Genomic DNA, 11,688 nt, shown 5'->3' on the forward strand with positions numbered 1-11,688 from the left:
GACCTGCCGCCCCAATGAAGTTTTCCAGGACTGTGAGTAGCCTAGCTGGAGGGGCAGAATTGGAATGCCAGAGACTTGTTGCTGGTTAGAATTGTCGGACTTGGAGATTTGTCACTGGGTAGAGTTGTTGGACCTGGAGTTACAGTTTGATGTTTGCCCTGGTTGTTTTAAATCTTGTATTGGTTGAATGTTTCTTTGCTATGCCCAGTGACATCTTTTACAATGTGAATATTTATTCTGTGTCATTATGGGTTTTTTGAGGTTATTTTTTGGTATTTTGCCTCAGTTAAAAGATCTTGACTATGGGGATGTATGAACATCATTGGAATTGATAGAAGCTATGGGACTTTTGAAGTTGGATGAATGCATTGTATTTTACATCATGTATGGATATCAGTTTGTGGGGGCCAAGGGCAGAATGTGGTGGTTTGATTCAGGTATCCCCCATAAACTTAGGTATTCTGAATGCTAGGTTCCCAGATGATGGAGATTTGGGAATTAACACCTCCTGGAGGAAGTGTATTGTTTGGGGCGGGTTTATGGGTATTAAAGCCAGTTTCCCCATGCCAGTGTTTGGCACTCTCCTGTTGCTTTTGTCCCCCTTATGTTGGCCAGGGTGTGATGTCCACCCTCTGCTCATGCCATCATTTTCCCTGCCATTGTGGAGTTTCCCCTCAAACCAGTAAACCAAAATAAATCCTCTTTTTCCCATGAGCTGCTCTTGGTTGGGTGATTTCTATCAGCAATGCGAACCTGACTTCAACAGGGAGGTTGAGATTCTAACCCCTAATACCTGTGCATGTGACCTTATTTAGATATAAGATCTTTTCACATGTGATCAAGTTAAGATGAGGTCACAGTGGATTTTCCTCACTCCCTTGCATGTTATATTGCTAGGTAACTCAGGGCACAGTTAGAACCCCAATGACCTTCTACTGTCAGCAGTGAGAGGCAAAGATATAGCTCCATACTGTCACCTCCACCATCCTAAGGTGTTCCTATAGACTTTTGGGAACATCAACTCAGATTAAACCCAGGATTCATGGCTTCAACCCTAACAAAATTTCAAGACTAGCTGGCATGAAACAGACTTGAAAATTTTATTAAAGTTATATTAATCTAGGCTTAAGAATGGGGGATAAGAAGAAGAAAGATGGTCAGAAATAAAGTAAGGACACTTCAGTGGGAGTATATATTTCTAAAGAAGAGTAACCAAAGGTAAGACATACCAAAATATAGATATAATCCCCTCAAGACACAGTCACATTTAAGTGTTTTAGCATTAGCAAGCCACATGTATTCTTTTGGGGGCTCTCAAGTCACATCCCAAAAGGTTGATGAGAAACTATTTTTTTTCTTGTCTCTCTTTTATTTATTGATTGATTTTTTTAAAGCAATGGTGAACTTTTCCCTTTTTCATTTTTATTTATTTATTTCTATGAGACTGAGAGAGAGAGAGAGAGAGAGAGAACGTGAGAATGGGTGCACCAGGGCCTCTAGCCACTGCAAATGAACTCCAGATGCATGCACCAACATGTGTATCTGGCTTACATGGGACCTGGAGAATCGAAACTGGGTCCTTAGGCTTCACAGACAAGCGTCCTAACTGCTAAGCCATCTCTCCAGCCCTCTTTTCTCTCTTTTAATAACTGAGATTACAGGGTGGCTTTGGAGATGCCTTGGATGGAATTATAAACCTACAAGGCAAAACCAGAAGCCACTAGTGTTATACAAGGGGTTTACTACATGTCGTTTCCCCGTAAATGGGGTTTCTAGTAAGAGTCCTAGAAAATTTCAGGTTTACAGCTGGGAAGGGAGTAAAGCCTTAAGCAGTTATTACTTGTGCTGGAATTCTTGCTTCAACCAGACTCCTTTCCCTTCTCATATCCACATAATTTTCTTTCTATCCTGCCTCTGCAAATAACCAGAAGTAGTATGCTAAAAGCACATTCCTGGTAACTTCACCTTCCTTTGTTCTATTATTCCAAGATGCCTAGTAAAATAGAATTTTAAAAATCATTTTAATCTCTTTGAAATCTAGAGATGAAGATTGTGACTCACTCTGGACAGGCCTTTTATTATTTAGAAAAAATGATTTGGCCTGTTTCCTTAATTATGTAAATGAAGTGCAGAAAGTCCCTTTTAGCCAAGGCAAGACAAGACTTCTCTTTCTCTCCCTCTCTCATTTTCTTTGTTTTAGTGATGTTATTCAGTGTTATTTAGCAAAGTTTTGGGAGTCTTAGGGAGGTAGATTTATTTGCATAAAAAGATAAGGGACTTTCATGAGCCCTAGGGGTGTAACATCTGCTGATGTCTGGAAAAATTCATCTACTATGCTTATCAAACTGCCCAGTAAGCCCTTCTCTTAATATTTATACCCTTATATTTATGCTACTCTCACTTTGAGTAGAGAATCTTCTCTTTTCAGATGGCAGTGACCTTGGGATGACTCAGAAGGTATAGCACTAGAAAGAAGTGACTGGAGTACTGAGTAACATCTCGATCGCACCTTCCAAGGCTAAGGGTCTAATGCGGAAGAGGTGGGAGAAAGAATATAAGAGCCAAAGGAAGGGTAGGACTCCTTACAACATGCTCCCTCCAGACATAAAATGGCCTGCATATCCATGACCCCATAATGCCTGATACTACCTACACAAGACCACCATAAGAGGAGGAAAAGATCATGACATCAAAATAAAAGAGAGAGGGCTGGAGAGATGGCTTAGCAGTTAATCTCTTGCCTGTGAAGCCTAAGGACCCTGGTTCAAGGCTCGATTCCCCAGGACCCACGTTAGCCAGATGCACAAGACGGCACATGTGTCTGGAGTTCATTTGCAGTGGCTGGAAGCCCTGGAGCACCCATTCTCTCTCTTTCTCTCTTTGCCTCCTTCTCTCTGCCTGTCGCTCTCAAAGAAATAAATAAATTAATTAAAAAATTAAAAGAAATAAAAGAGAGACTGATTGAGATGGGGAGGGGATATAAGGGAGAATGGAATTTCAAAGGGGAAAGTGGGGGGGTATTACCATGGAATATATTTTTTTAAATTTTTATTTATTTATTTGAGAGTGACAGACACAGAGAGAAAGGCAGATAGAGGGAGAGAGAGAGAATGGGCGCGCCAGGGCTTCTAGCCTCTGCAAACGAACTCCAGATGCGTGCGCCCCTTGTGCATCTGGCTAACGTGGGACCTGGGGAACTGAGCCTCGAACCGGGGTCCTTAGGCTTCACAGGCAAGCGCTTAACCGCTAAGCCATCTCTCCAGCCCGGAATATTTTTTTATAATCATGGAAAATGTTAATAAAAATTGAGAAAAAAAAGAAAAACAAACAAAAACTTTAAAAAAGATAACGGACTTTTTGAGAAGGAAGAAGCAAAAAGAATTGTCATCTCTTCTGTAGATTTAAAGTGCTGGAAATCTGTTACAGTGTCATGAAAGGGCACAAATAGTTTCCAAAAAGAAACTACCTGCAGGGCAATAAAAATCTGAACTGCTGGGGCTGGAGAGATGGCTTAGCAGTTAAGGCACTTGCCTGCAAAGCCAAAGGTCCCAGGTTTGATTCCCTAGGACCCACATAAACCAGATTCACTAGGTGGCACATACGTCTGGAGTTCATTTGCAGTGGCTGGGGGCCCTGGCTTGCACATTCTCTCTCTATCTGCCTCCTTCTCACTCCCTCCCTCTCTCTTTCAAATAAAAAAAAGAATCTGGGCTGGAGAGATGGCTTAGTGGTTAAGGGGCTTGCCTGTGAAGTCCAAGGACCCATGTTCTACTCTCCAGATCTCATGTAAGCCGAGTGCACAAAGGTGAGGCAAGCACAAAGTCACACATGCCTACTAGGTGGCACAAGTATCTGGAGTTTGATTACAGTAGTTGAGGCCCTGGTGCACCAACGCTCTCTTTCTTAAAAAAATATATTAAGGGCTGGAGGAATGGCTTAGTGGTTAGGGCATGTACCTGCAAAACCAAAGGACCCAGATTTAATTCCCCAGGACCCATGTAAGCTAGATACACAAAGTGGTCCATACCTCCGGAGTTTGTTTGCAGCAGCTGAAGGCCCTGGATCACCCATTCTCTCTAGTCTGTCTGTTTATCTATCTACTTCTCTCTCCCTCTCTCTCAAATAAATAAATAAAAATAAAAATGTATTTAAAAATATATTAAAAAAGAATCTGAGCTGCTTACCTGGGCACCACACTAGAGCCTATAGGTTACTTGGTAGTTCGACTGGTTCTAATGCTTAAAGACCCAAAGACTTGAACCTTATAGGCACAGTGGTGGTCTCTTGCTGCTGCAAACTCTGGTTACATGTGCTCCTTTGTATACCTATCTTACTTGAGTATTGGAGACTTGAACCTGGGCCATCAAGCTTTGCAAATAAGCACATTTTTCTTGTTTTTTCAAGGTAGCCCAGGCTGACCTGGAATTCACTATGTAGTCTCAGGGTAACCTTGAATTCAAAGCAATCCTACTTCTGCCTCCTGAATGCTGGGATTAAAGGCATGCACCATCATGAATGAAATGCCCCCCCCCATAGACTCATGTATTTGAATACATTATATATATATATGTTGGTTATTCTGTTTCTTTTTTCAAGGTAGGTTTTCCCTGTAGCCCAGGCTGACCTGGAATTCACTATGTAGTCTCAGGGTGTGATTGTTTATTCTGTATTTCTGGGTTGCTACATGTACGTTCTAAGCTACAGGTCTGCTATGTTCACACAAACACATAGTTGCCTTCTTTTTTTCTGGGAGGGCACTTACCACCATGCTTTCCTATTGAACGAGAAACAGAGTGAGTTTGGGCATGCCAGAGCCTACTGCCACTGCAAATAAATTCTGGATGACTGTGCCACTTTGTGCATCTGGCTTTATGTGGATACTGAGGAAATGAACCTAGGCTGTCAAGCTTTGCAAACAAGTGCCTTTAACTGCTGAACCATCTTTCAAGCCCCTCTGATAATTATTTTGGGGGATTTCAAGGCAAGGTCTCACTCTAAACCAGACTGACCAAGAACTTACTCTATAGCTCCAGGCTGGCCAGAAACTCATGGCAATCCTCCTACCTCAGCCTCCCAAGTACTGGGATTAAAGGTATGTACTACCATAACCTGGCCTCTGATAATTTATTTTTTATTTTTATTATTTATTTACAAAGGAGGAAGAGAGACAGAATGGGTGCATCAGGGCCTCTTGCCACTATATAACCTGTTATAATATATATAATGAAGATTTTAAGCTGGGAATGGTGGCACACACCTTTAATCCCAGTACTTGGGAGGCAGATGTAGAAGGATTTCTGTGAGTTCAAGGCTACCCTGAGACTCATAGTGAATTCCAGGTTAGCCTGGGTTAGAGTGAGACCCTACCTCAAAAAAACAAAAAAAATTAATATTCTGAGAGGGTTGGAAATATGGCTTAGTAGCAAAGGTGCTTGCCTGCAAAGGCTAAGGACCCAGATTTGATTCCTCAGTATTCATGTAAACAAGATGCCCATGGTGGCACATGTGTATGGAGTTACTTTGCAATGGCTAGAGGCCCTAGTGTGCCCATTCTTTTTCCCCCATAAGATAAATTATATATATATATACAAAAAAAAAAAAAAAAGGTCGGGTGTGGTGGCACATGCCTTTAATCTCAGCACTCTGGCACTCTTGAGACAGAAGTAGGAGGATCACTGTGAGTTTGAGTCCAGCCTGGGCTAGGGCGAAGTCCTACCTTGAACACACACACACAAAAAAAATTGATATAAGATTTAATTAATCAAGTTATTATGTTTAGCTTATTTATTTGTGCAAATGCTTGTGCATGAACACACATGCATGGTGATGTGTATGAGCATACTAGGGTTGGTCTCTTATTACTGCAAATGAGCTTCTGTCTTGCTTTATGTGGATCGCTGGGGAATTGAAACTGGGCTGGTAGTCTTTGCAAGCAAACACCTTTTAAAATTATTTATTTATTTATTTGAGAAAGAGGCATAGGGAGAGAAAGACACAGATAGAGAATGGACATGGCAGGGCCTCCGGCCACTGCAAATGAACTCCAAATGCATGAGCCACTTTGTGCATCTGAATTTACATGGGTACTGGGAAGTAGAATCTTGGACCTTAGGCTTTGCAGGCAAGTGCCTTAACTACTAAGCCATCTCTCCAGCCCCAAACAAGTGCCTTGAACAACCGAGTAAGCTGTCTGTTAAGCCCCACATTTCTTGTTATGTGAGAAATAAAAATAAATTGTTTAAGATACTATTAATAAGATTTTCTGTCACTTATATCTCAGACAATTTTGAACTAAAATAGTAAATTTGTAATTGGATTACATTCTTCCAGATTACTTTGCAAAAGGAAGATTGTAGTGAATCACATTCCAATCAGCAATAGATGAATAAAGACAAATGGAAACTCAACTGGAAATCACTCTTATATATGACATATTGTAGGATCCAGCTTTGCTTCCTTTTTGTTGATTAGCCAATTTTGAAAGCATCATTTGTTAAGTAAACTATTATTTTACACAAAATTGAAAATTAGATCTATTTATATTGTCTGTAGCTATTATTTTAACTTCTATATCCCACACCCTGTGCCCAAGTTTCTACTGTCTCAAGGACGGAATGTAGCAAGTTACACTATAGATTTCACTTGCTTATTTCTTTGTTTTTGTGGTTCAAAAGCACGAGTCTTTAGGTGGAGAGGATTAGGAGCACTGAAAAAGCATCTTGTCCAGAAAATACAAAGGAAGAAGGATTTTATGTGACCTAAAGACAGATTCTAGCCTTTCCTACCCTCTAAGGCTGGGGATAATGCAATACTGCTAGAGAGGTCCTTGGGCCTTGTGGTTTGATTCAGGTGTTCCCCATAAACTGATGTGTTCTAAATGCTAGGTTCCCTAGCTTATGGAAACCTGGGAACTAACGCCTCCTGGAGGTGGTGTATTGTTGGGGGTGGGCTTATGGGTGTTATAGCGAGTCTCCCCTTGCCAGTGTTTGGCACACTCTCCTGTTGCTGTTGTCCACCTTATGTTGGCCAGGGGGTAATGTCCACCCTCTGCTCATGCCATCGTTTCCCCCTGCCATAATGGAGCTTCCCCTTGAGACTGTCAAAATAACCCCCTTTTTTCCCAAGCGGCTCTTGGTTGGGTGATTTCTGCCAGCAATGTGAACCTGACTACAACAGGCTCTATATACAGAGGGGATCTATGTCCTGATTTCTGGTACCATTCCTGGGTAGAAAGTAAAGCCTGAAAGAAAGGAAACTATTCTAGGTAGACTTTTTTTTTTGTTTTTCAAGGTAGGGTCTCACTCTATCTCAGGCTGACCTGGAATTCACTATGGAGTCTCAGGGTGGCCTTGAACACATGGTGATCCTCCTACCTCTGCCTCCCAAGTGCTGGGATTAAAGGCATGCGCCACCACGCCTGGCTTCTAGGTAGTCTTTTTTAGAGGCAAGGTCTCACCCCAGCCCAGGCTGATGTAGAATTTACAGCAATCTTCCTACCTCAGCCTCCCGAGTGTTGAGATTAAAGGCACAAGCCACCATATCTAGCTTATTCTAGGAAATCTTAATATAAATCTCTTTGCCAGTGGCAGGCACTAATGTAACAAGGCCCTGGAAGATAAAGGAACAATGTGGTTGGAGGTAATGGACTGTGGACTGACAATCTGTGTGATTTCATGACCAATGAATTAATAGACATTTGCTTCCAGGCCTTTGCACTGTACAATAGCCCAGAAATGTGGCTTGAGCCTGAAATGGAGGAACATCAAGAAGAATTAAGAAGTTATTTATTTTCTAGTCCCAAGGAATGAGGAATCTTGGAGTCCAAGGTTAAATGGAATGAAGGATAATAATGATGAAACTGATACATGCCTATAATCACAACCCTTGTGAGGTAGAAGCAGGAGGATGAGGAATTCAACCTCATCCTCAGAAACATAATATATTCAAGACAACCCTGAGCTATATAAAAGACTGTCTTAATAATAATAATACAACAAAAAGTAACAAAATGTTTATGAACGTGGATTCTGAACTAAAGTAACAGGGTTTATATTCTAGTTCTGCTACTTGTAAAGTATAACTTTTTTTGTGCCTTGGCTTCCCAACTTGTAAAAATGATGTTAATAATATTTGCCTCTTATAAGTCAATTGATTTGTAGAAGATATACAATAAGGGCTACTTAATTATTAGCTCATTATTATTATTATATACTTTAGTGGACTATGATTCTATCAATTATGATTCATACCTGTTACATGAAAGACATGTCAAGAATGACTTGTTTGTGTTTGGTGGTGCTAGGGATGAGGATGGAACTCAGGGTCTTATGTATGCCTAACAATGAGCTTACTCATATTTAGGCTTGCCAAGAGTCAAGTACTAAGGCAATTTTCCACCTGATATATACCCTGGGCACATGTGGAAAGACTATGCCTATGAAGAAGAAATTAGACTCCATAGCAAATCTAGGGAAATTACATTGTCTAGTCTGCAATGTAGCATGTTTCTAAGTCAGTCACTAAGCCAGACTGTTGCTCACTTCTGATGTAAAAAATGCTTCCCTTTACTCAAGAGATACTCAAAGGCTGGAGATATGGCTCCATGGTTAAATATGCTTGTTTGCAAAACCTGATTGCCTGTGTTAAATTCCCCAGTACCCACGTAAATCCTGATGCATGAAGTGGCACATGTGTCTGGAGTTTGTGTGCAGTGGCAGGAGGCCCTGGTGTGCCCATACACTCACTCACTCTGTCTGCTTGCCTGTCTCTCTCAAATAAATAAAAAAAAAAATTAAAAAGAAAAGCTGGGCATGGTGGCACACACCTTTAATCTCAGCACTAGGGAGGCAGAGGTAGGAGGATCTTCATGAGTTTGAGGCAGCCCTGAGACTACATAGTGAATACCAGGTCAGCTTGAGCCAGAGTGAGACCCTACCTCAAAAAAAAACCAAAAAAATAAAAAAAATAAAATAAAATAAAAAGAGATACTCAAATTGTGTTGGGAGGGAGAATCTCCTGGGAAGATATGAATATCCCCAGATCATCTAGATATTAAAATTTCCCAGTGACTGGACAAAGTATAACCCAGGAATATATGCCCTGAGAATTACTGTCTTGAGCAGCAGGTGCCTGGATAAGAAACACATTTCATTTTCTTTGCTAGGATGCTAAAATATAGTAGAAAGAATATGTGGCTCAATATTTTGAGCTATAAATAGATGGTAAATTTTTCCATGTTTTTCTCCACCCATGCCACAGTTAGTTTTTGTGATATTTCAAGGGAGAGAGGTAGCAAAACAGTAAAACAAATACTACACCACACTTCCTAATTGTTTTGTATGCCAAAACCATAAATTTTAAGGAAAGGAGGAACAAAGTACAGGGTAAGAGACCAAGTGTCTAGGCCAAAAAACCAGAAAGAAAAAAGAGTTATTAAAATATACTTTAGGGCTGGAGAGATGGCTTAGCGGTTAAGCGCTTGCCTGTGAAGCCTAAGGACCCCGGTTCGAGGCTCGGTTCCCCAGGTCCCACGTTAGCCAGATGCACAAGGGGGCGCATGCGTCTGGAGTTTGTTTGCAGTGGCTGGAAGCCCTGGCGCGACCATTCTCTCTCTCCCTCTATCTGTCTTTGTCTCTGTGTCTGTCGCTCTCAAATAAATAAATAAATAAATAATTAAAAAAATATATATATATATACTTTAGGACTGGGGCTGGAGAGGTGGCTTAACAGTTAAGCGCTTGCCTGTGAAGCCTAAGGACCCCGGTTTGAGGCTCGATTCTCCAGGACCCACATTAGCCAGATGCACAAGGGGGGCTCACGCATCTGGAGTTCATTTGCAGTGGCCGGAGGCCCTGGCGCGCCCATTCTCTCTATCTGCCTCTTTCTCTCTCTGTCTGTCGCTTTCAAATAAATAAAAATAAACAAAAAAATTAAAAAATAAAAAATATATATATACTTTAGGACTGGAGAGATGGCTTAGCAGTTAAGGTGCTTGCCTGTGAAGCCTAAGGACCCATGTTTGACACTCCAGATCCTACATAAGCCAGATGTACAAAGTGACGCAAGTGTGCAAGGTTGCACATGTGTGGCTTTTTCCAGATTTCTGTCAGCTGGCCTACATGGAGGTTTTCAGCTCAGCTCCAGCAGGATTTCTCAGTGACCTTGCTGCCCAAGTATGTGGAGTCTTCAGCAGTAGGGTCTTACCATCTATTCCTGGTGGGAAACCAAGGGCCTCAGCAATGGCCTGGAATGTTTTGGAGGCATCAGGGACCTCCCTGGCCACTAACTCACTGGAAGGTATCCCATCCCTGGCACTGAAGAATTTCTAGTAACCATCTATGGCTCCTGAGTGTTCCATTGTCCAAAAAAGTAGGCTTCCATATGATTGATTTATTTATATTCTCTTAGATTTTGATTAGCCCTTCCTCCACCTTTCCTTACTTAACCTCTTCCCCTGACCTTTCTTGAGCTGGGTATGTAGCTTAGTGGCAGATTATTTGTCTAGAACATACAAGGCCCTAGTTTTAATTCACAGCACCATCACTAAAGCACTAAATCAATCAATAAAAGAACACCACTCTCTCTTCCAACAGCTTTGTAAATGAATGGGATAGAGCCAAAAATTTAGTTTCAAGAAAATTCAACTCTATACATGACTGGACAGTCAGCTAACTGTGAGCTTTGTGAGCTCTGAGGTACATAAGACCCTGTCTCAAAAAATAAAAGGCAACTCTGTCATGAGAATCCTACACACCTCACTTGGATATGTTTTACTTTCCTTCTTAAGTGCCTTTCTTTCTCTTCTTATCCCTCATGTTTAAAGCCTATATTACAATATCAACTCTGCTTCAAAACAAAAGCAAAAACAACATGCATCCCTTTCCTGAAAGTGATTCCAGTGAAAGTTTGTTTGTAATTTCTTGGTACCAGAGCTTCCAAAAATAACTAGATTATTGGGAAGGATGTTTTTCTGGGATAATATGAAGTTCAATTTCAAGTGATTAAATAAGTCAATTGTTCTGTTTGCTGAGTAGGAACATCATTAATAGCCACGTGAGAGACAATGGAGACCAGTGGGTAGTAGGGAATGTTTCCTACCATTCATTGTTTGTTAGCTCTAATTGCTTACTCCCATTTCTGTCTACAGTGGCATTTATGCTGATCTCTGGGCTATACTATCACAAACAGAACAGCAAATATGTCACTTAGAGATCTACACTGAGAAGGCCCTATATTCAAATGGGAACAGACTTGTCTAATTTTCAAATTTCTAAAGGTGTGTGTGTGTGTGTAAGAGAGAGAGGGAGAGAGACTGCTTAATAGTTAATTATCAGGCATTTTGTAGTTAAAGAGCTACATGGAAGAGTTCATACTGGAGCAGGTTTAATGGCTAACATTCCTGTATCAGTTACTTTCTCATTGCTGGGACAAAATACTTCAGAAGCAGCATTTGAAAGTAAAGTGTTTATTTTTGGGTTACTGTTTTATTTATTTATTTTGTATGTGTGTAATGTGGAGTATGTGGTATACATACATGTATGTACTCATGTGGTGCCCCATATGCTCACCTATGGCAGGGGTTGTTCACCTGTGGTGGCCAGAGTAGAAAGCTGGGTGACCCACTCCATTATTTTTCCACCTGGTCTTGTTTTTGAGATAGTCTTCTCTCTTTTTACTATTAATTCTTTG

This window comes from Jaculus jaculus, chromosome X, assembly GCF_020740685.1.
Source record: "Jaculus jaculus isolate mJacJac1 chromosome X, mJacJac1.mat.Y.cur, whole genome shotgun sequence".
Lineage (NCBI taxonomy): Eukaryota > Metazoa > Chordata > Mammalia > Rodentia > Dipodidae > Jaculus > Jaculus jaculus.